Genomic DNA, 25765 nt, shown 5'->3' on the forward strand with positions numbered 1-25765 from the left:
TGGACCTCGGGGAGGCACTTTCTATCCAAGAGCTCTCCCTTTCTGGAGCTTCTATAATCCTAGCAGGTTCTTGCTGTAGTGCACTGGCCCCAGGTTGGTGATAAACAGGACCTGTCTCACCTTAGGGTGATAAATGCCAGTAGTCCCTGCTGTGGAGGTTCCCTGGCCCCATTGCCCACATTCCCATCCATGGGTTAGTATGGAAAGAGACTTGTCTTTCTTTTTCTTTTTTTCCCTCCCTTCCTTCCCTTACTCCTTTCTTCCCTCCCTCCTTCCTTTCTTTCCTCCCTCTCTCCTTCCTGCCTTCCTGCCTTTCTTCTGCTCATCCTTCCTCTGTGAATTCTTATAATAAAAGATATACTTCATCTTACTTGGAGCTGCCAGGGTAAGAGGTTGGGGGGGCTCAGCTCCTCTCTCAGCTCTTGTGTGGTGCTGGAAGCACTTGTGTCCTGTTCACACAAGATCCTGGTTTGGGAGTTTATTAATTGTATCTCTTCCTGCCTTCCAGCTTCCTACACCCATGATGAGCTACATGTAGTTACCTACTTCCAAGCCAAGGCCAGCCGAGCTGAAATAGGGAGGAATAGGATTAAACAGAGAGGTACATTGGATTGCTTTGTGATCTCAGCCTTAGTGATGAGTTTTACTGTTTGATGGAGTTTCAATGTATAAGGTAGCCCAGCTGCTTGAGAAGGGAAGGGCAGCTGTTTATGGATGTTGTGCATTTTACCAGAAAGATGTTTGGCAGACCCATCAGAGTCATGATCCAGCTGGAAACATACTAGGAAGCTTAAACCTTAACTCACTGGATGGCTTGAGAGGGCTCTGATTTCTCCATCCACAAAATGGGGAGACTACTTTTTATCCTATCTAAATTCCAATTGTTTTCGAAATGAAAGATAAATAAGATGCCTTTTTTTTTTTTTTTTTTTTAAGATTCTATATATTTATTTGGGAGACAGTGTGCAAGCCAGAGGAAGAGCAGAGGGAAAGGGACAAGCAGACTGTATACTGAGTGCAGACCCTGACATGGGGCCCAATCTCATGACACTGACATCACAACCTGAGCCGAAATCAAGAGCTAGATACTCAACCAACTGAGCTACCCATATACCCCAGGTGCCCTTATTTTTATAAGGAGTTTTATTTAGCCCTCACCTTTACTGTGCACTGTGTTTATATTTTAGCAAAAATAACATTTTTCCTAGAAACCACTATAATTTCCTCCTATCCAGATTATTTCAGTTCAGTTCACAATTCAGTCCTTTCTCTGTGCCTGGTATTGTTCTAGGCATTGGAGATAAAGCAATGTGTGTTCATCACAGAGTTTCCATTCTGATCGGGAAGACAACTTACTAAAATGAGTGAATTCTGTATAGCATGTAGAGATGTGATAAAGCTCTGGGAAAAATTAAGCAGAGAAAGAGTATGAGGAGTGTTGAGTTGGACGGTCAGGGGAGACCTCACTGAGATGTCCTTTGAGCCAAGACTTGAAGGAAGTGAGGAAATGAACAATGCAGCTATCTGAGGGAAAATCCAAGACAGAGTCCTTGAACTTTGAGTAAAGGAGGCATCTCTTGGAGAGTTTTGACAGAGAAGTGATGTGATCTACCCTATGTTCTGAAAGATTACTCTTCATTCTGGTGTTGTGCATGAACTGTAAAGAGTTGGGGGTTGGGGCGGGCTGTTGGGTAGCACACGGTGAGTGCTTAGGAGGCTGTGGTGGCACCAGTGGAATGGTAAAGAGTAGTCAGATTTTGAACATGGAGCAAATAAGGTTTTTTGACTGATTGGATGTGAAGGTGTGAACAAAGAAAAGAAGACAAGGATGACTTCCTAGTTCTTGACCTAAGCTAAGCAATTGGGAGAATGGAATTGCCCTTAACTAAAATGGGGAAGGCTATTAGTGAAGTGGTACTGGGTGGGAAAATTCAAGTTCAGTTTTGAACATGTTAAGTCTATTAGTTGGAAATTTTTAAACACACAAAAGGAGAGACATGAGTTCAGTGAACTCCATTAGGGTTCCAATAGCTACCATATCTATTCTTTCTCTATTCAATCATTTTATTTATTTTTTAGATTTTTTTCTTCAAATATTTTTAAACAAATCTTGGGAGATATAGAATGTTACCCATAGTACTTTGGTGTATATCTTTAACGGATTAGAACTTCTGTTTTTGTTTTTAACAAAACCACAGTACTTCTTCAAGACTTGTCTGGACTCAGGCAAATACAGTATTGTATTTTAAAATCTGGATTTTTCTCCCCTAAAAGATGATCTAGGAAGAATTTTTTTTTTAATTTTTTTATTTTTTTATTTATGATAGTCACAGAGAGAGAGAGAGAGGCAGAGACACAGGCAGAGGGAGAAGCAGGCTCCATGCACCGGGAGCCCGATGTGGGATTCGATCCCAGGTCTCCAGGATCGTGCCCTGGGCCAAAGGCAGGCGCCAAACCGCTGCGCCACCCAGGGATCCCTAGGAAGAATTACCTTAAGAAAAAATTATTTTTTTCCACAAATAATTCACTAAATACTAGCTAGAAATACCATGCTTGTCTGGTACATAAAAAAATTGATATAGAGAAATTAAATATGCAAAATTTTTAGGTTATCACATAAAGCAATATTTAATTAGTTTATGAGAAAGCATAATAAGAGAACATGTTTCCATCCTTGGGAGCATATAATCTAAGGGCTTAGAAATATGTAAACAATTTCACCTCATTTTACCTCACTGCACAAAGTGCTGAGAGGATTTGACATGCATAGTCTGAGTAGTGCCTGGAATTCAGAGAATGTCTGGAAGGTTTGAGGATTTGTGCCTGTGTTTGGTTTTGCATGTGTATGAGTGTATATGTGTTTTAACTCCTTTGGTGTGATAAAGACCGTTTCAAACGTTAAAAGTAGAGAGAATGGCATAATAAACTCCCAAGCCCTGATCCCACAGTTCGGCTGTTATAAACATTTTGTCACACTGGTCTTAACTATTCATTTTTAAATTTTGTCATTGCTATGGTTTAAAAGGCATTCTATTTTGAAGTAGTTTAAAATTTAAAGAAAAGGTAAAAGAATAATTACAAAGAACTTGCATATACCCTTCACCCAGATTCACTGATCGTTAGCATTTTGCCATAACTGGTTTTACCATATTTTCCTGAACCATTTGTTAGTAAGTTGTAAATATCATGTCCTTTTACCTTTTCAGATTTATGTAGGAATTCCTTGAGATCAAGGATATTCACTTATATAATCACCACATGATTAACAAAATCAGGGGATCCCTGGGTGGCGCAGCGGTTTGGCGCCTGCCTTTGGCCCAGGGCGTGATCCTGGAGAGACCCGAGATCGAATCCCACGTCAGGCTCCCGGTGCGTGGAGCCTGCTTCTCCCTCTCCCTATGTCTCTGCCTCTCTCTCTCTGTGTGTGTGTGACTATCATAAATAAATAAGAATTTTTAAAAAATCAGGAAATTCAACATTGATATAATACTGTTAACTAACCTGCAGCCCATATTCAAATATTGTCAATTGTTCCAATAATGTTTTGTTCTGTGTTTTGTAAAATGGCTCATTTTGTTTTGTTTTCAAGTTTTTATTTAAATTCCAGTTAACCTATAGTTAATTTGTTTCAGGAGTAGAATTTAGTGATTCATCACTTAACATGTAACACCCAGTGCTCATCATATCAAATGCCCTCCTTAATACCCATCACCCATTTAGCCTACCCCCTGCCCACCTCTGTCCAGTAATGTTCTTTATACCAATTTTTTTCTTGGTCCAAGATCCAACCCAAGATCATGTTTTGTGTTAGCTGTGTTGTCTCCAATCTAGAACCATCTCTCATCTTTGCCTTTTTTTTAATTGCTTACTTTTATTTTTTTTAAGATTTTATTTATTCATGAGAGACAGAGAGAGAGAGAGAGAGGCAGAGACACAGGCACAGGGAGAAGCAGGCTCCATGCAGGGAGCCTGACGGGGGACTCGATATTGGGTCTCCAGGATCACTCTCTGGGCGTAAGGCGGTGCTAAACCGCTGCGCCACGGGGGCTGCCCACTTTATTTAATTTTGTTCCAATTGTTCCAACTTTGGTCATTGGTAGTTCTTTCAGTTAGCTCCTGTGATACACTCCCACCAGAGTGGTTTTTCTTGCTGGCACTACAAAATGCTTCAGGCTCATCTTGTATATTTCTTACCCTAGTCTTGGCATCAGCCATTTCTTCAAGGAACCCCTGTTCTTTTGGTATCTCTTTTGGAGAATGGTATTACGAAGTAGGACCTGGGTACTGAGTGTGCTCATTGCCTCTAGGATGTTTGCTATTAGTATTTTAAAACCAAAGCAAACCCCTGGCATTGTGTCATTTAATCGCTAAAAATATCTATCTGTATTTTCTTAAATAACCAAAACGTCGGGATCCCTGGGTGGCGCAGCGGTTTGGTGCCTGCCTTTGGCCCAGGGCGCGATCCTGGAGACCCGGGATCGAGTCCCACGTCGGGCTCCTGGTGCATGGAGCCTGCTTCTCCCTCTGCCTGTGTCTCTGCCTCTCTCTCTCTCTGTGTGACTATCATAAATTAAAAAAAAAAACAAAAAACCAAAACGTCAAAGTATCCTGTAGCTGCCACAATGGATTACCTCAAATTTAGTGGCTTAAAATAGGAGAGATTTATTCGTTCACAGTTCTGGAGACCAGAAGTCTGAAATCAGGCTTGTCTTAAGGACCTTCATTCCCTCAGAAGTCTATGGAAGAATCCATTTCTCGGCTCTTCCACCTTCTGGTGGCTCCAGGCATTCGTTGGCTTGTATCCACATCAGTCCAACCTCTGCCCCCTTGGTCACTTTGCCTCCTCCTCTTTTCTGTCTTCTCCGTGTCTGTGACATCTCCCTTTGCCTCAGGAAGGATGCTTGTTATGGGATTTAGGGCCCACTCAGGAAATCCAGGAAAATTCTTAATCCTCTTAAAATCCTTTTCCATATAATATTTACAGGTTCCTGGAATTAGGATGTGGAAATATCTGTGGCCACCATTCAGTCAACTGCAGTAACGAAATTAACAATGGCTTCTTAACACCTGTCTGCTCATAATATTCCCAGTCCACATTCAGATTTCTCCATTGTCTCAAAAATATCGTTTACAATTGGTTTCTTTGAATCAGGATCCAGGCAAGTTCCACTCACTGCATTTGATAATCTCTTAAGTCTCCTACAATCTAGAACACCTCACTTTAAAAAAAAAAATCTGAAACTGTTGAAGAAATGAGGCCATTTATCTCTACATTGGCCCACATTCTGGGTTTGTCGGATTGCTTTCTTGCAGTGTCATTATATCTCTTCCTATGAAGTGGAAGTTGGAGTCAAAGGTTATAGTAGGTTCAGATTCAACTATTTTTTGACAAAAATACCCTATTTCCTAAATAGGTTCAAATTGTATCACATTAGGAGACATAATTTATGGCTGTCTCACATTTCATAATCTAAGATTGGTTAAAATATGTAGGTGATCTTTCCAGTGTAAATTCCTCCAGTCAGTCCTCTCATGGTTTTAGCATCTGTTAATACTGTTGCTGAAATCAATTATTAAGCTTCCTTGCTCTGGTCCAGACTGTTTTTATTAGGATAGTTTCACCTTTTATTATGTCCTTTATTTCTATAGCCTACTGTTTAGAAAAGACCTTTTCACCCGTTAGCTCTTTGGATTTTCATTCAGATCCATTAGGTCTAGGGATATCTCGGACTAAGGACATCTGGGGTAGTCTGCCTTGCCTAGGGAGATAATGAGTTGAGTCCGTTTTTTCTAAAGTTCATACCTGAAGCCCATAAAGCAGGTGGTTGTAATAGTACTCTACTGAGTGGATTGGAGTTAGGGGAAAATGGGTTGGAGGGAAAGGGGATCTAGCAATGTCTCCTTTCCTGGGGTTCAAAGTCAAGAGACTTTTGCTTAAAAGAACTATTAAGAAACTTCTTTAATAAAGTTTGAACTCTTTGATTTTAGAGGAGCGAATTAAAGCACGGCCAAAGAAAAAGTCCATACAGGTGAGGTGGAATCAAGGCCCAGAGAATCCTGGAATCCCAGAACGTACTCTTTAGGGGGTGGGGCTTGGGGGCCTGTGTTAATCTCAGGACTACATCTCCCAGAATTCCGCCCTCCGGGTCTCACGCGCCCTGAAGCGACTGCGCGTGCGCGAGGCAGGTGACGGCCTGCCCTCCCGGGCCCCACAACCCCCGAGATTCCGCGCGCCGGCCTCCCTCCCGCCCGCCCGCCGCCGCGATCGCCCCTTCCAGGCCTCCAGTCCGTCCGCTGGGGGCGCGCGCAGTGCGTGGCAGGCGGCGCCGGCGGCCTGGAGCGCGGGGCGCGTGGCGGTGCGTGGTTGCTAGGGGCGTCTGAGGCCGCCAGCTCGCCCAGCAGGCGGAGGGAGGGAGCCGCGCGGAGCCGGCGGCGAGCGGAGCCGAGGCGAAGCGGAGTCGACTAGGTGAGTGTGGCTGTGAAGCCGGGGGAGCGAGCCTCCGCCCGCCGCCCGCCGCCCCGCCGCCCCGCCCTCTGCGCGGGTCCTTCCGCGCGGGTCCCCAGCCCTGCGGCGCCTCCCGCCCCGGCCCCGCGCCCTGCCCGCCGCCTCTCCCTGTCCGGGGCGGCGAGGGGCTTGCGGCCTCCCACCCGGCCGGCTCTTCGCGCGGCCTCGGGACCCTTCCCCGTCTCCGCCACGCCCCGGGAGCCCAGGCAGCCCCGCGGCATCCCCTCAGCCCGGGCCTCCGTCCCCCTGGTTCCCGCCGCGCTGCGGTTTAAATCCTCCCCGCCCGGGGTGAGCCCAGGCTCCTCTCCACTCGTGGCTGAGTTGAACGTGGATGCCCACCTTTTCCTTTCCCCATCCTGTAGCTATAGAGAAATGCTTTCCCAAACTGGAGAGTTTCAAACAGAATTTGAGATCTTGTAAATTTCTCTCCTTTATCCGTCCCTTTATGTAATCATTCATTCAACGTTTTTTTTTTTTTTTTTTTTTTTTTTTTTTTTTTTTTTACGAACATCGACAAATATTTAATGAGCCGGCGCACTGTGGAAGCCGCTGGGGACAGTGGTGGACAAGGCAGGCTTGTCTTCGCGGAGCTTGTAGTCCGGGGGGGATCTTAGCCAAGTACGAGCGTTTGCCACACTGCGTGGTGTGTGCCCTCAAGGAAAGTTAACCCGACTCGCTTGGAAAACTATGTATCGAATCCCCATTCTTTGGTCTTTGCACCCTCATTCTGGATCTAGGAAATGTTTTAATCCTTCCTTTATAGAGTCCTCCTTGCTTCCTTAGCTACTCCAATCGCATCTTCCTCTACTTCTTCACCTGTTGATTTAGCCAATCAGTAAGTAGTTAGGGAACCCTTCGGGACAGCTTTCTGTCCATCTTCCTCATTTCTTGCTGCAAATATTGAAACACTGTATGAGATCCACGCCCTCCCCCTTGATGCTGAGAAACTTATTACCAGCTGCTTGTTGGTTGGACTGAATGCACGTTGAAAAATTATCAAGTGTTTTCTGGGAATAAAGAAGTCGAGAGCACATTCTAGATACAAAGTAACTTTAGGAAAAACACAGCAAGGCCTAAAAAGAGAAGTGGAAACAGTTTGATAAATGCAACCTGGGTTTGGAGGTAGCCATCCAACGACAAATAGAAAGAGGAAAATTAATAGGGGTTAGATCACAGAGGACCATAGTTTGTTGTTGTTGTTGTTGTTGTTGTTTTTTAGATGTTTTGTTAAAGAGAACAGTTTCCTCAGGTATTTCAAGCAGGGTAATTGGGGTTCAGGACTTCCAAGGAAGACACCTGCACATATAACTGTAGAAGAATCAATTTCCAGATCCTCAGTTTCCAAATGAACACTTCTAAAACTGACCTTATGAGAAAAGGTGGGGCTGACAGGATGTTATATCCCTCACACCTCCCAAATTACAGTGTTTTATCCCAAGTGTAAAAACATCAGGTTGCCAAGTGGAGTATTGGGAAATACCGATTTCAGGAAAGCCTCCTTTGGTGATTACTTTGAAAACCCAGAAGGCTTCCTGTCTTCCCCTAATACACATTGCTCTTAGGGGGAGGCTTGTTTCTTGTGATATTCTGAATTCAGATGAACTCAACAGTTAAATGTGGCTAGAATGGTTTTTTTTGGGACCATGGGTTTTTCAGGCTGTGGGATAAAACTTGCGTAAAAACTTTTAAAGAGATTTCTTTTAATTTAGATGTTTGTTTTTCAGTAAGAAATTTTTTATCAAATTATTTTATCAAATCATGAAATGCTTATTCAAATACAGTTAATCCTTAACTTAGTTCTTTCTATAAAATGTTTACTAGGTTCTACCTACTTTTACCAAAAGAATAAACTTGTTTAAACTTCTGATGAAGAATCTCAGAATTAAACTTTAATGTGCAAGGAATATATGATTTAAATTCTGTTGGGGATACATGAGTAAAACCATTAAAAGAGTATGTAGCAGGAAAACTGGAAAGATAACTAGCAGGAAGATAACATTAGATTTGTGTTTGAGATTACTGTAGCATCAGTGTGTGGGTTGGAGGAGGATTTTATTTTTTTATTATTATTTTTTAAAGATTTTATTTATTCATGAGAGACAGAGACAGGCAGAGACACAGGCAGAGGAAGAATCAGGCTCCCTAAGAGGAGCCTGATGCAGAGCTCGAATCCAGGACCCTGGGATCATGACCTAAGCCAACGGCAGACACTCAACCACTGAACCACCCAGGTGCCCCTAGGAGAGGATTTTAGACTGGAGGCAGGGAGCCAGTGAGAAAACTAGAGACCAGGCTAGAGATGTTGAGGGCTCTGTGTTGGTTGCAGTGGGAATGGAGAGGGTTTAGAGATTTTTTTTTTGGTGTGGGGGGGGGTGGTTAGAGTTTCTTAAAGTTGATAGATTAGACAAAGCCTGGTGGCAAAATATACAGAGAGTGGGACAAGGATCAGTTTGGAATGATCCTAGGTTCCGACTTTAGTGACCAGGTGGGTGGTAATGCTAGAGAAACTATTAGGAGCAAGGGCAGCTTTAAGGAGGAGGATAAAGGGGTTCACACTGGACATGCTCCAAGTTGTGCTCCCCACATCCAGGTTAGAGAGGCCTAGGAGGTCATTCTGTAGGTCTGGGTGATGATAAAAAGTTGAGAATGGAGGAGGTGGTTGAGGTCATGGGATGGAAGAGCTTGCTCTAGGAGAGTTTATTGAGCACTTACTCATGTGCCAAGCAAAATGAGAAGACTGAACTCCTAGGAACACCAACATTGAGAGAGTAAGAAGAGGAAAAGGAATAAAAGGAGACAGAATTTATAACCAAATACAAAAATGAGTATAAATGAAAAGGCACTTGCTAAAGAGCTGCATCTGAATGAAGTTTTAACTTCAGGATCTTACACTCATGATCTGGAGTTGAGTTTAGCTTCTCCACTAGATTGCTTTGTGACCTTGAGTTGTCTTGTAGGCTCCCTGGATTTTAGCACAAGATCAGGTACTTTGATCTGTCCATGAAATGCAGAGAAAATTTTTATTTTCTTTCTTTCTTTCTTTCTTTCTTTCTTTTTTTTTTTTTTTTTAAGATTTTATTTGTTCATGAGTGACAACACAGAGAGAGAGGCAGAGACATAGGCAGAGGGAGAAGCAGACTCCCTGCAAGGAGCCTAATGCAGAACTTGCTCCCAGGACCCTGGGATCATGCCCGGAACCTAAGGCAGAGGCTCAACCACTGAGCCACCCAAGCACCCCGAGAAAAATTTTCTTAAATGTCCTGAATTTCTTACCCTTTTCCTCTGGCAGAACTGGGAAACTAGACCAGGCGTTTTGAAAAAAAATATGGGGATTGCTAATCTCTTGGGCCCTGAAATACATAGAACTTTGTCCTTAGGAGCCCTCATGGATGTTCTAGACAGGCAATGGTATTTTAGACCAAAGGTACTCAGCCTTATTGCTTTTAGGACTCCTTTATGCACTTTAAAACCTCTTCAGGATCTTCAATATATTTTTTAATGTGGGATATGTAATCTTGGCATTTACCATTTTTGAAATAAAAATATTAATTCATTTAGAAATAATAAATACATTATGTTATCGTAAGCAGAATTTTTTTTATGTTTTCAGATTTTAATTATTATTTATTTATTTATTTATTTATTTATTTATTTGAGAGCTCGCTAGCAGTGGGGAGGAGCAGAGGGAGAGGGACAAGCAGAGTACATGCTGAGTACAGAGCCTGACGTGGGGCTTCATCTCATGACCTGGAGATCATGATCTGAGCTGAAATCATGAGTCGACAGTTGACTAAGCCATCCAGGCACCCCCAGAAGCAGAATTTTTAAAATGAAAAATGATACTGTTTCAAAGAAATCAGTGAGAAGAGGCATTGTTTTTGCAAATCTCTTTAATGTCTGGCTTAATAGAAGACAGCTGGATTTTCATATCTCTTTTTGTGTTCAGTCAATTGTAATGTGTTGTTTTGATTGAATTATTAAGTAAATCCAGCCTCACAGACATTTAGTTGGAAAGAGAGGAGTATTTTTAATAGCCTTCCAGATAATTATGGGTATTCTTTGGTATTACACAAAAGTTAAGGGATTGTTTTATGAAGGTTATCGCAATGTGAAATCTGAAATGAACTATTCACATTTTGTTATGCTAAAATCCATTGGTCTGTCTCTCATTTTGACTGTTTTTTTTTTTCTTTTCTTTTTCTTTTTTTTTTTCTTTTTGTTTTTGCTTGTTTGTTTTCCACTCAGCCTTTTACCCAAACCTGATTCTGTAACATTGTGATAGGTATCTGGAAAACACTGGTTTCACTGAATTATGCAGCTCTTCCAAATGTTGCTACATTTTATTAACAATATGAAAAAAATCATTCACATTATCACCACACTTTCACCAGAAAAATGGTTAAATTTGGGGAAGCTGTCAAGCTCATGGTGGCATACAGTTTTGCCCAAATTCTGATTTTCTCTTGGAAGCTGAAGTTTTATCTTTGGCAACAAGTACTGTCAGTTGTTTTTCTTGAATTGACAGACTCCCTTTATTTTCTAGAAAATGTTTGCCAAATGCCAAAGTCTGAATAACCCATCACTTTTGTGTCATTTATTCTTTTAAGTGAACACGGTGTTCCACAGAAAAATTTTGCACTACAAACACACGGCTTTCCTTAGAGATAGCCACCACCTTCTGGATGTCACAGAAGTGTTTGACACGTGCTACTTGTTTTGTCACATTATTAAAAAGATGCACTCCGGAATTGAGATTTAGTATGATTTTTTACTGTGTCATCAAGGACATTCTTGAGTGAAGCTGCTATTCTTTTGCTGTGTGGTGAGGAAGCACGTGGGGGTAAAGGATCCAACTCGGTCCACCAGCACCAACAGTCTGGCCCACCATTGCTTTTGTACCATCAGTGGGAAGGCCAGCACAATTAAAAAGGCAAATCATGGGATCCCTGGGTGGCGCAGCGGTTTGGCGCCTGCCTTTGGCCCAGGGCGCGATCCTGGAGACCCGGGATCGAATCCCACATCAGGCTCCCGGTGCATGGAGCCTGCTTCTCCCTCCGCCTGTGTCTCTGCCTCTCTCTCTCTCTCTGTGACTATCATAAATAAATAAAAAAATTAAAAAAAAAAATTAAAAAAAAAAAAAAGCAAATCATATGAATTTTAATAGGAAAATAGTTTTTTTTGTTGTTGTTTTTAAATATTTTATTCATTTATTCATGAGAGACACAGAGCGAGAGAGAGGCAGAGACGCAGGCAGAGGAAGAAGCAGGCTCCATACAAGGAGCCTGATGCAGAACTCAATCCCGGGACTCCAGGGTCCTACGGAAACTAGCTATCTTAACTTGCAGTACTGTCCCTCCCTTCTCATAGGACTGGGGTAGTGGCCTTCCTTTCTCAGTAAGCCTTCTAGAAGTTCCATTGCCCCTCCACCTTTTTTTTTTTTTTGAAGGGAGACATAGCTAGGGATTTAGCTCATAAGAGAAAACGAGTCTGATTCCTACATTCCTCCCCATTCTGTTTGGTCCCAGGTAAGTCAGTTCTGTCTTCTAAAATAACTCCTGAGCAATTAAAGCAATCCCATTAGAACTCTTTCCAATTGTAGACTCTGAACCATTTCTGATGTCCTGAGTTCCCCTGGTGACCTAGGGAAACACCTAGGTGGAGGAGAGAAAGGAAACTGCAGATCCCAGGAGCCACACACCACTGCTGTAATATAAGAGAGTGATTTAATCAGTAGGTAATGAATAATTGCTTTCTGTAGAAATAGGTACATCATCCAAGTTGGTCTGGACCGGGCCTCTAGAGAGACTTGAGAGTTCGAAACAACAGCCATAGATTTTCTAGCATAGGCTGCTCATCATTCACTCTCGACTAAGGAAGAAACTTGAGGCAAAATTACATCTCAAAGAGTGGAAGGCAGAATGAGAGAGGCAGTTTCCGAGAGCTGTATGAAGATGACAGAGCAGGTCGGTGTGATTCCTGACGCCAGATGCAGAGGCTGTAGCCAGGGATGGTGGTCAGGATTCTACTGCAAGAGTCCTGCACTTGGTCAGGCGGGTGCTTGGAGGGGGTAGGGATTGGGCTGAGCCAGGCATGTAGATAGAAAGAAAGGGATGTTTCAGTCCATTTTATCTTTAGAATGCTCTGCATGTCTTTATCCTTCTTTCTTATCCTTTAGTCAGTTTTTTGTTTTGTTTTAACAGCTTTGTGGAGGTATAACTGACATGGAACATATCCATCACCCCAAGCCAGTTGTTTTTGAAACTTTGTTCTAGTAGGGACCGAGTGTCCTGAAGTTGTTTGGGGAGGAGGCCCAACTAGGGTAGGGGTCTTTCTTCTACCAGATTAGCCTTATAGTGTAGATACACACCTGAATAATGTAGGTACACAGGGGTTCCCTGTGGAAACCATCGTGGAGCTTATGAGGCATAGCCTGTGGGAGAAGAAAACAGTGGTAAGAGTAGCCTTTGTAAAGTATCAAGTTAGAGGGATAAAGAAGCAAGAGATATTATTCATGGAGAGGGTGAGCTTGAGCTGGAAGCTGGAGTTTTACCTGGAAAAGGTAAATGAAATATGAGGATTCAGAAGGAAGAGGTTTAATGGAGTAAAGGCCTACAGGCAAGTTTAAAAGGTTTATTCCAAGAGTTTAGTGTTAAGACCAGAAGAGTTCATAGGGCAGAGTTTAAGGTAGAGGGAGATGGGAATAAGCCTTCCAGCCCAAACTAAGAAATCTGGATTTTATTTATTGACTCATGTGAGAATCATCAGGAATGCTTGTTAAGAATGCAAGTTCCTGGCCCCACCACAGCCCGCTGAATCCACTCTGAAGATGGGATGGGCTCAGGAATCTGTACCCCATGTTTGTTTGCCCTGTTTTTTATTTTATTTATTTATTTATGAGTAGGCTCCACACCCAGTGTGGGGCATGAACTCATGACCCTGAGATCAAGAGTCGCACATGCTACTGACTGAGTCAACCAGTTCGCCCCAGCACCCCATGCTATTCTGATCCAGGTGATTGGTGGGCTACTGTGACACTTAGTGAGGACCCCTGGGAAATTTCTGAAAGGGGAATAACCTGATTAAGTGAAAAATCAAGCAGAGTTAATCTGGATGCTGCCTGCAGGGTGGACTTCGGAAGGGCAGACCCCAGAAACACCTCAGTCTGGGTGTTACTGCAATGGTCCAACTCTGCCAAGGGGGCGGGGGAAGTAAATGGAGGAAGCATGCTCAGAAGAAAGAATCTCTCAAGTTTAATGACTTGGTATGGCTTTGGAGAATAAGGGAAAGGAAGAAGAGTGACTTCAGTGTTCCTCTTAGGTAACTGAGAGAAAGAAGGTTCCACTAAAAAAAAATTGAAGGTCAGGAGTGCAGAGCTAGTGTGACAAGATTGAAGTGGTTGGATATGCATGTGGGAAAGGTGGAACAGACAATTGGTGACTGGGACGTGAAGCTTGAGAGAGGTCAGGTCTGAAGAGTGGCTCTTCTGCAGGTAATGGTTGAAATAGCAAGGGCAGATTGGTTGGATGTGAGAGGGAGGATAAAACAGAAGTTGAGGAGGACTTTGGAGAGGGCTTCATGGGAAGGAAAAGGCACCCCTAAAGGACCTGGGTGTGGCTGTGGCCAAGTTCCTGCACTGTGTAAAGTAGCAACAAGGAGATGGTTGGTAGGAGATGAGCACCTATTTAATTTGAAGAGGGCTCACTGTGGCTGCGCTGGTTTTAGCTGTTGTAGATGCATTTGTGTATTCAGCAAATATTTAATGAGCCCCGATTACATTTCCAGGGCTGGGCACAGACTGTGTAAACAAGGCCCCAGTTCTCAAAGAGCTTTCATTCTGGAAGAGAAGACAAACAAATAATAAAGGAATGTATAAATAATTAAAGTTTTTATTGTAACAATAGTGAACAGCGTTTTTGACTAGGTGATTCATTTATACAGCCCGAAATGAAAATGATAGACAAGGTATACATAAGTAAGTCTCATACTCCATTGGTCACCTTTTTAAAAAAATATCACTTCGTATTTATTCGTCCACTGTTTCTTTAGGCAGTTATAAGGAAATACTAATATACAATAATTTCAGCTAGTTGAAGAATGAAACATATTAGAATAAGGTAATGTGATAGGGAATGATTGGGGGTGGTACAGTATTAGTGTATACAGGTTCTTTGAGGTGGTGATGTTTGCTGAATGCTGAGGGAACTGGGCTGGCCATTGGGAGATCTGAGTGTTTCAGAAGGAACAACAAAGCCCCTGGGAACGCAGGTGGGAACATGCCTTGCTGAGGGAAGAGAGTGGCTTGCATAAGGTCAGAGAGATAGGAGTCAGATCACGTAGGCCTTGGAGCCACCAGATGGCTTTAAGCTACATTTTTTAAAATTAATTAATTAATTAATTAATTTATTCATGATAGTCACAGAGAGAGAGCGGGGGGGCGGGGGCAGAGACACGGGTAGAGGGAGAAGCAGGCTTCATGTAGGGAGCCCGACGTGGGATTCGATCCCGGGTCTCCAGGATCGTGCCCTGAGCTAAAGGCAGGCGCTAAACCGCTGCACCTCCCAAGGATCCCTAAGCTACATTCTTTTTTAAAAGATTTTATTTATTTATTCATGAGAGACAGAGGCAGAGACATATAGGCAGAGGGAGAAGCAGGCTCCATGCCCTATGTGGGACTCGATCCTAGAACCCTAGGATCATGACCTGAGCCAAAGGCAGATGCTCAACCCCTGAGCCACCCAGGCATCCCTAAGCTACATTTTAAAGAGCGTCTCCACCACAGTCTAGAGAATTGATTATAAAGAAGGCGTAAGAGTTCAGGGAAACCAGCGGTGAGAGGTGATAATAATAGTATGGACTAAGGTAATAACGGTGGAAATGGAGAATAGATGGCTCCAGGGATGTGTATTTGAAGCTAGAAAGACTTCTTGATGGATTGAGTAAGTAGGAATGAAGATCTGAGGTCAGGGTGAAATCATTACCCAGGGCATGCTGGGAGTTTTGGTGTTGCATGAACACCTATCCCAGGGACTTAGCGCCTTCTGCTTATATGTTGTTTTTTGTTTTGTTTTGTTTTGTTTTGTCTTTACTGAAGTCTTTTTGTGCAATTGCAGCTTATTTACTGCCCCTGACTCTACAAGGATTAACCTTGGCTCTAAAAGTGAATCAATTAAGTGAGGAATATGACTGATGCATTCTTATCTCAGCCCTGCTCCTGTTGTCCTTAGCGTGACTTTATTAAAATTTGACATTGCCATCTAATTTCAGGGAGATGAAGAGAAAGCATGTTACCTTCTCGAATAACAGGGATCATAGAAAACCTTGAGTTTCCCATATTGTCATCATGATCCCTTTCTCTAGCCAGTCCTTAGCTCAGCCTCTAGGTTCCTGTTTCTCAGCTGGTGCTGGCAGCAACTGCTTTCTAGGTTGAAGTCAACACAAGATAGTGTTTTGTTGGGCAAGGGAGCTTTTCACATAGAATCAGGTTTAAACAGCATTTCTCCCCTAAAAATTGGAGACATCCCCCGAGATTCTGTGTTGATGGGCTCCAGAGAAAGTGTGTTGAACTGTATCTGCCAGTCTCTGGTATTTGCCTTTTTCTTCGAACTCCCCTTAAGCCAAAGTTTGCAAATTCACTCACACATGAGAGCAGAGTATGCTGGGTGGCTGGTTCATATTAAGGTAGCTACACTGAAAAGACTTATGTTCTGGGGAGGCCCTTCACAAGGCATGTGACCTTTGTTCTTATACCTTAGTGATGACAGATGGATCCCCAGTCAAGCCTCCTTCAGGTAATGGAGCAAGGAGTAGGTCGTGCTTCATTTTCATTGGCTGGAATCATTCCCTGGTAAAATCCATTCCTCCCAGTTCACTTCCGCAGAAGAGTTGAAGGTGACTGTATGCTGCCTGCCTCTTGGCCTGAGGAAAACAAAACTCCCCTTTAAGTAGTAGTAATTTTTTTTTAACTTTCTTATTTTGAAATTTCAGACTTGTAAAAAAGCTGCAAAAACAGTACAAAAAAATTCCTATTTACTTTTTACCCACATTTATCAAATGTTGATATATTACCACCCTTCCTTTTTTATTCATATATGAACCGTGAATTGTTTTTTTGAAGTATTTGACAGTAAGTTGCAGGCACAAAATCTCTTTACATCTGAATATTTCCTAAAAAACCCCTAAATGTTTCCCAAACCAAATATATCCTCTTAAATTGCCACAGTATATTCATCAAAATCAGGAAATTAATACCGTAACTATAATGTTATTGCTAGATCTGCCTTATTCAGATATGGTCAATGGTCCTGTCACTGTCCTTTGTTTTAGGAGCACACATTGGACTTGGTTGTCCTTTTTTGTCTCCTTTAAGTGGAATAGTTCCTCAGCCTCTGTCTTTCACGAGCTTGACACAGTTGAAAAGTTCAGACCAGCTATTCTGTAGAATGACCTTTGATTTGGTCTTGTCTGATATTTCCCTGTATTCAGATGGTGCATTTAGGTCAGGGAATCACAGATGTGATGGTGTGTCCTTCAGTGAGTCATAATGAGGTGCATAATGCCAACTTCTGCTGTTACTGATGATGGGAACTTAGATCACTTGATTATGGCAGCGTCTGCCTGATTTTTCTACTGTAAAGTTATGTTTTGTTTGTTTGTTTGTTTGTTTTTTAAGATGTATTTGAGAGCATGCACATGCGTGGCAGGGAGGGGAAGAGGGAGAGAGAAACTAAGGAGACTCTGAGCTGAGTGTGGAACCGATGTGGGGCTTGATCTCACAAACCTGAGATCATGATTTGAAGCATCACCAAGAGTCGGAGGCTCAACTGTCTGTGCCACCCAGGCGCCCCAAGTTCTGTTTTTTTTTTCCTTCATAATTAACAAATATCTTGTGGAGAGATATATTGAGACAATATAATTATCCCATTTTCCAATATACTTTCACCCACCAATTTTAGGATCCACTGATGAGTTTTGCCTGAAGCAGTTATTACCAGGGTGGTGGCCAGTGGTGATTTTCTATTCTTAACAGTTGGAATTCTGTTGTAAGGGAGTGTTGTTCCTTCTCTCCCATTTATTCATTCATCCTTTTCTTTATTTGTATCACTATGGATTCATGGATTCTTGTTTTACATAGTCTGATACTCATTTCTTTTGCTGCTCAGGTTGTCCCAGATTTGGTTAGAAGGAGCCTCTTTTAAGTTGGCTCCTCTGTCCTTTTTTTCCCTTCCACTTTTTTTTTTTTTTTAATTAACTTTTATTGGTGTTTAATTTACCAACATACAGAAAAACACCCAGTGCTCATCCCGTCAAGTGTCCACCTCAGTGCCCGTCACCCATTCCCCTCCAACACCCGCCCTCCTCCCCTTCCACCACCCCTAGTTCGTTTCCCCGAGTTAGGAGTCTTTATGTTTTATCTCCCTTCCTGATATTTCCCAACATTTCTTTTCCCTTCCTTTATATTCCCTTTCACTATTATTCATATTCCCCAAATGAATGAGAACATACACTGTTTGTCCTTCTCCGATTGACTTATTTCACTCAGCATAATACCCTCCAGTTCCATCCACGTTGAAGCAAATGGTGGGTATTTGTCGTTTCTAATTGCTGAGTAATATTCCATTGTATACATAAACCACATCTTCTTTATCCATTCATCTTTCGATGGACACCGAGGCTCCTTCCACAGTTTGGCTATTGTGGCCATTGCTGATAGAAACATCGGGGTGCAGGTGTCCCGACGTTTTATTGCATCTGAATCTTTGGGGTAAATCCCCAACAGTGCAATTGCTGGGTCGTAGGGCAGGTCTATTTTTAACTCTTTGAGGAACCTCCACACAGTTTTCCAGAGTGGCTGCACCAGTTCACATTCCCACCAACAGTGTAAGAGGGTTCCCTTTTCTCCGCATCCTCTCCAACATTTGTTGTTTCCTGCCTTGTTAATTTTCCCCATTCTCACTGGTGTGAGGTGGTATCTCATTGTGGTTTTGATTTGTATTTCCCTGATGGCAAGTGATGCAGAGCATTTTCTCATGTGCATGTTGGCCATGGCCATGTCTTCCTCTGTGAGATTTCTCTTCATGTCTTTTGCCCATTTCATGATTGGATTGTTTGTTTCTTTGGTGTTGAGTTTAATAAGTTCTTTATAGATCTTGGAAACTAGCCCTTTATCTGATATGTCATTTGCAAATATCTTCTCCCATTCTGTAGGTTGTCTTTTAGTTTTGTTGACTGTATCCTTTGCTGTGCAAAAGCTTCTTATCTTGATGAAGTCCCAATAGTTCATTTTTGCTTTTGTTTCTTTTGCCTTCGTGGATGTATCTTGCAAGAAGTTACTGTGGCCAAGTTCAAAAAGGGTGTTGCCTGTGTTCTCCTCTAGGATTTTGATGGAATCTTGTCTCACATTTAGGTCTCTGATCCATTTTGAGTTTATCTTTGTGTATGGTGAAAGAGAGTGGTCCAGTTTCATTCTTCTGCATGTGGATGTCCAATTTTCCCAGCACCATTTATTGAAGAGACTGTCTTTCTTCCAATGGATAGTCTTTCCTCCTTTATCGAATATTAGATGGCCGTACATTTCAGGGTCCACTTCTGGGTTCTCTATTCTGTTCCATTGATCTATGTGTCTGTTTTTGTGCCAGTACCACACTGTCTTGATGACCACAGCTTTGTAATACAACCTGAAATCTGGCATTGTGATGCCCCCAGCTAAGGTTTTCTTTTTTAAAATTCCCCTGGCTATTCGGGGTCTTTTCTGATTCCACACAAATCTTAAAATAATTTGTTCTAACTCTCTGAAGAAAGTCCATGGTATTTTGATAGGGATTGCATTAAACGTGTAAATTGCCCTGGGTAACATTGACATTTTTACAATATTAATTCTGCCAATCCATGAGCATGGAATATTTTTCCATCTCTTTGTGTCTTCCTCAATTTCTTTCAGAAGTGTTCTATAGTTTTTAGGGTATAGATCTTTTACCTCTTTGGTTAGGTTTATTCCTAGGTATCTTATGCTTTTGGGTGCAATTGTAAATGGGATTGACTCCTTAATTTCTCTTTCTTCAGTCTCATTGTTAGTGTATAGAAATGCCATTGATTTCTGGGCATTGATTTTGTATCCTGCCACGCTACCAAATTGCTGTATGTCCCTTCCACTTTTAATGGCTTTACTGAGGTATAATTTACATACCATACAATTGATTCATTCACTATAAAAGTAGAATTTGATCGGTTTTAGTAAGTTTGTAAATTTGTGCAACCATCACCACCATCTGGTTTTAGAGCACTTTCATCACCCCGTAAAGTTCCCTCGTCCCCACTTATAGTCATTCCTTGTTCTTACCCTCAGCCTCAGGCAAGCACTGATCTACTTTCTATCTCTAATTTTGTCTTTTTTAGAAATTTTATAAAAATGGAATCATGGAATCCTACAGAATAGTCTTTCATGTCTGGCTTCTTTTTCTTAGCAGAATGTTTTTGAGGTTAATCCAGGTTGTTGCCTTTTATTGCTGAGCAGAATTCCATTATATGGATATATCATATTTTGTTTATTCCTTTACCAGTTGATGGACATCGGATTATCCCTAGTTTTTGCCTATTAAGAAAAATGCTGGTATAAATATTTGTGTGTAAGTGTTTAGACATAATGCTTTAATTTCTCTTTGGTAGATACTTAGGAGTAGAAGTGCTGGGTCATCATATATTATAGTTTTGAAGAAACTGCCAATCTGTTTTTCAGAGTAGCTGTATCATCTTACATTCCCATCACTAATGTATGAAAGTTCCAATTTCTCCATCTCTGGTCAACACTTACTATTATCCATTTGATTATAACCATCCTAGTGGATGTGTAGTAGTATCTTACTGTGGTTTTAATTGTCATTTCCCTAATGACTAATGGTATTGATCATCTTTTCATGTGCTTATTAGTCACATTGCCTTTTTTTTTTTTTAAGATTTTATTTATTTATTCATGAGAGACACAGAGAGAGAGATGCAGAGACGGAGGCAGAGGGAGAAGCAGGCTCCATGCAGGGAGCCCGATGTGGGACTCGATCCCGGGTCTCCAGGATCACGACCTGAGCCAAAGGCAGTTGCTTTAACCGCTGAGCCACCCAGGCATCCCTCACATTGCCTATTTAAAAATCTTTTTAATTGGGTTTGTTTTCATCTTATTGAGTTGTGAGAATTCTTAGCATATTCTAGATATAAGTCCTTTATAATTGCAAATATTTTCTCCCATTTTTCTTTTTATTCTCTCAATTGTGTTTTTCTAAATTCTTCATTGTGATATAATCCAGTTTACAGCTGGACGGTTACCACATTTTCTCTTAAAATTTTTCCATTGCCCAAGATCATAAACATTTTCTCCTATGTTTCTGCCACAAGTTTCATAGTTTTAGTCTTATGTTTAGCTCTCTTATCCATTTTGAGTTAGTTTATGGTGTAAGGTAAGAGTCTGAATTCATTTTTTTGTACATGGATATCCACTTGTTCTAACATCATTTGTTAAAGGTTATCCTTACATAGGCAACTTTATTGAGAATTAATTGACCATAAATGTAAGGGTTCTTTCTAGACTCTATTTGGTTAAATAGATAAATATATATTTATCTATATTTATCTATCTATCTATCTATCTATCTATCTATCTATTCTTATGTCATTACTACCTTATCTTGATTATTGTAATCAGGTAGTATAAGTTCGAGGTTTTTTTTGTTTTTGTTTTTTTTTCAAAGTTGTTTTTGGCTGTTCTCGATCTTTTCTATTTCCATATAAGTTTTAGGATCAGAAGAGCCTGCTGAGATTTTGATAGGAGTTGCATTTACTCCATAGATCAGTTTGGGAAGAATTGCCATCTTAATAATATTGAGTCTTCCAATTCATAAACATCTTATATCCCTCTATTTGTGTAACTTTTTAATTTCTTTTGGGAGTTTTATAGTTTTTGGTGTACTTCTTTTAAGTTTATTCTTAGGTATTTTATTCTTTTTGATGCTATTGTGAAGGGAATTGTTTCTTTTATTTCATTTTTTACTTGTTAGTGTAAAGAAAAAATCCATTTTTGTATATTGATCTTGTATCCTATAATTTTACTAAACTTATTTTAATAGGTTTTTTTTGTAGATTTCTTAGGATTTTCTATGTACAAGATGATGTCTCCTGCAAATAAGTATAGTTTTACTTCTTCCTTTGCAATCTACATGCATTTAACTTCTTTTTCTTGCCTCATTGCACAGGTGAGAATTTCTAGAGCAATGTCGAATAGAAATGAGTAGACATCTTTGCCTTATTCTGGATCTTAGAGGGAAAGCATCTAGTGTTTTACTGTTAACTGTGAGGTGAGCTATTTCTATGATCTTACAATATATTTCTATCAAAATTTGAGTATTTCCTTAGTTTTTGCAGCATAAGAGACAGTTAGGCTCATCTGATGCTTTCCCTGCCCCAGTTCTCCAAGGAGCTCCAGTTCCTTGGTTCCTTTTATTGACCAACGGTATGTAGTGATCACTAGGTGAGTAACAATCATTTTTTAACTCTTCACTCAGTGTTTTCAGAAATCCCAACCACCTAGTTATATAAAAACTCTAAACGCCAGAAGCCAGCATCTTCTCTGGGTATATCCTAGAGCACTTTTCAGTTGTTTTTTAGTGCCAACCTGACCTGCTACTGAAAAACCCAGTTACTGGTAATATAATAAATTTCACAGAAGTTTCCAGATAACTAGACTACTGTGTCTTTTTATAAAAGAACATTTGTACTAGCTGAAATTTTGCAGTGGAATACTTGTTGCCTTCTCCATGTGTGTCCCCCTCTCCACCCCTCTTCATGGAAGGTTGAGAAGGGCTGAGGGGAGAAAGTTAGATCATCTGGTGCTGGTAATAATGAGCATGATAACACCATCCCTTGAATGTTTATTGTGGACCATGCAGTGTGCTTTATTTGAATTTTCTAATTTGATTTCACTGCTACCAGTGGGGGTTATGGTACTTCCTCTCGTCTTTTCCCAAACGTTCCAGCTGTCTGGTTTCAGCATTGAATGAATTCACTATTCATCAGAGCTCTGTTTGACATGAGTTATGAAGGAGTGGTAACTGCTGGCCCAGCATGGTTGTGAGTAGTAGTAGTAGTGCCCTGGAGACTCTTGAAATACTTCACTCAAGTAACATGTGGTCGTTTGTTGTTTGTTTTGAAAGATTAAACAAGTAAACTGGAAAAGTGGCCCCTGCCCCTGCCCTATCTTTGTTTCAACCCTCTCCCCGAGATATCCGCCAGACCTTTGGTGTGTGTTTGTTTTGATTTTTTTAAAAAGTAGGCTTGATGGCCAGCATAGAGCCAAACACAGAGCTTGAACACAAAACCTTGAGATCAAAACCTGAGCTGAAATCAAGAATCGGACGCTCAACCAACTGGGCCACCCAGAGAGACTTTCCTTCCAAAGAACTCGCTCCTTGGCTGCTCTGCCCTAAACTAACCTTTCTTTTCAGCTGGCATTTTCCTGTTTGGACCTTGATTGAGGAACTTCACCAGAAACAGGCTTGTTTGCTTCTAAAGAACTCTGTGGGGCAGTAACGTAGTGTTTGTAGCCCCTGTTCACTCCTGAAGTCCTCCTGTTCCCCAGGGATAATGTGTAGGAGCAAGAAAGATGTAAGATTAATAGCTCTATGAAATATGTCAGATTATTCAAAATACTTTTTTCCAGATGAGGTCATTGTGTTGGCTCCTAAAGTAAGTTCCTCCAAGCTCTTGACTGGAGGGTCAACTGATGGTGTATCCTTTAGGCTTAGTCAGAGAGAGTAAGTATGAATTCCCTTGCTTATTTTTAAGTAGTGGCCATATATGGCTAAAAAAAAAAAAAAGTATGTAAATTGGATGAAAATAATGGGATTTGTGAATCTTTTAATTTATATAATCACCAGTTACTCTAGGTTTGCTTCAGTTGGGTGTTTTTAAAACAAGGCTTCCAACCTGTGAGGCCTCCTACATATATAAATACTTTTCCTTCTTGTTCTCTTGCCTTCAGTGTCTCATCCTAAAATATTTCCTGGGAGATGGGCAGCCTGTTCTGAGATTCAAAGGCACACACACATAGACACACCAAGTGTATGTTGTCACAGTGCACTTAGAAATTTGAAGGAGGTGGGGAGAAGGATCTCACAGACATTGTGTCAGGAGCCCAGGGTATACTACAGGGACAGGTTCATGGAAAAACAGCCTTATGAGTATATGCTGTCTGTGGGGTCTGGCCGCAGACATTATCTAGACTTCATCTTTATGGCAGAAACCACTATTCTAGTGTGTTGTATTTTGCAACTATTTTCTGACTTCCTCTACTTCTTATATTTTAGACCTTCTAATACTTTTTTTAAGTTTGTCATTCCTCATTCCTTTAGGAAGATGGGGTCATTCCATGGCACTTGAGTGGCAATGCTATTAAGGGCCGCATGTGGGAAAAGGTGACCTATGGCAGCAATCAGAGGTTCCTGGGATCCAGGTTGCCCGAATTTTCTAGCTAGGTCCTGCTTCCTCTTCACATAGGGTTTTGATTTCATCAAGAATCTCTAAAGAGAAGGAAGAAAGTTTCTTTGAGCAGCCATTTCCTTGTGTAAACCAGACACTACTCCTGAGCCAGAAACTGTGATACCAGGTTGGAACACTTGTATGTGGTACTGTTATGAGCGGTACTCTTTATTTCATGTTCTTGAATCTGCTCTGCGTAGATTATCTGCCACAACAGACTTGTTTTGCTTGGCAGTTCCTGACACAGCCATCTTAGCCATCCTCGGTTGTCTCTTACTAGTGATGGAGCTCTTTCCCCAAAAGAGATTTTTACAGAGCCATCTTCTTGTCTGCTTGATCCCTGTGTCCAGATAATGCTTCTTTAGGAAGACAGATGGCTCTTTCCTAAGTTGCCATCCTCCACATCATGGGGACTCTGAGAGGAAACAAGGAGTGGGAAACAGCCTTTGCAAAAACATACAAGATTTAGAATCTCGTTAGTCAGGAGAACCCACTTTACTTTGGCACTTGCCCAGCTGGCCTGCTTTACACACTGCCTGGGAGCAGGCTACTCGCAGGCTCTGAAGAGGGAAGGAGTGTATTCTTTGCTTCCCTCTTCCTCATTTGGATTCGAAGTCAAGCCAGCCAGATGCTAGGCCACTCACATTTCAATTTTCCTGAAACTGAGGATTCATGTGATCTGATGCAGAGAGGCTGACATTGCATGGTGTGTGCAAAAGGGAGAATGGAAGAGTTCTTTTCACCCAGCCCTGGAGTCCTGTGCAGTGGGCATCCATGACAACAGGGGAAAGTGGAGTTGGATGCAGTGCTAATGAGAACACATGCTTTTACAAGCTTCATCCACAAAGGGCCTCAGTATAAATGGGAGAGTGTTTCCAGCCTGGGTTTTGTCTTGTTCCTGAAACTTAAGGATAATTGAGGGGACAGGGACTAAGCATGTGTTTCATTCCTATTTAAGAAGCATGTGGAGTCAGGCAAAGTTGAGTTTTAATCTAGGCACCACTCATTATTGGTTGTTTAATTATAGAAGAGTTACTTAGTTCTGATTCTTGGATTCATCGTCAATAAATTGAATGTAAGGTTTTTGTGAGAATTAAATAAGATAACAGAAGTAAAGTGCCTACCACAGTACCTGGCATTTTTTAGGTGCCCAAATTAGTATTCATCACTGCTCCTGTGTTTCCCCTTCATTTACCGAACTTCTTCAGTTTATTGATTAAACAGAATATTGAGCACTTACTGTGTTCCACCCACTGCTGGAAACAGCTTGTTGCTCCTGGTCAGTTGAGTAGCACATTACTCAAGTTCAGTGTAGTAGAAGCAATGACGATGGCATGCACGCAGATGAGGCATCCTGTTCAAAGTGGAGAGCCTGGGAATGCTGCCTGGAGAAGGTGATATTCAAGCTGATTACTTTTAAGTCTGAGGAAAGAGAAGGAAGGACTCCAGGGAGTAGCACTTATAGAGGCATGAAGGTCTGAGATAGCGGGATATGCATGAGGAGCCCCGAGGACGGTATTTTTCAGGCCTACCAGTCCATTTTCATTTCCTGGCCCTTTTCTCCTATCACTTTGATGTGTCTGCTGGATTGCATTGGTAGGTAAAATGTGGATTCCCGAAAGAGGAACTATGTGAGTTGGGACTATGAATCTGTTGAGTGTATATAACACACACGTGTGTGGTCTTGTAAAGTCCCTGGCAGGCTTTGACTCTTCTTTTGTGTGTGCTTCCCTACCATAAACA

The 25765-nt window shown here is 41.5% G+C and overlaps 1 protein-coding gene across 2 annotated transcripts in view; it reads left to right on the forward strand.

Annotated features, from left to right (window-relative positions):
- Positions 1-6243: 6243 nt before the first annotated feature.
- Positions 6244-25765, forward strand: part of TTLL4 (tubulin tyrosine ligase like 4) — a 38814-nt gene continuing 19292 nt past the window's right edge. For both annotated transcript variants that reach the window (XM_041737599.1, XM_041737600.1), the window contains exon 1: positions 6244-6466. The gene's annotated coding sequence lies outside the window, so the exon portion shown is untranslated. The remainder of the gene's footprint in view (positions 6467-25765) is intronic.

This window comes from Vulpes lagopus, chromosome 22 (assembly GCF_018345385.1).
Source record: "Vulpes lagopus strain Blue_001 chromosome 22, ASM1834538v1, whole genome shotgun sequence".
Lineage (NCBI taxonomy): Eukaryota > Metazoa > Chordata > Mammalia > Carnivora > Canidae > Vulpes > Vulpes lagopus.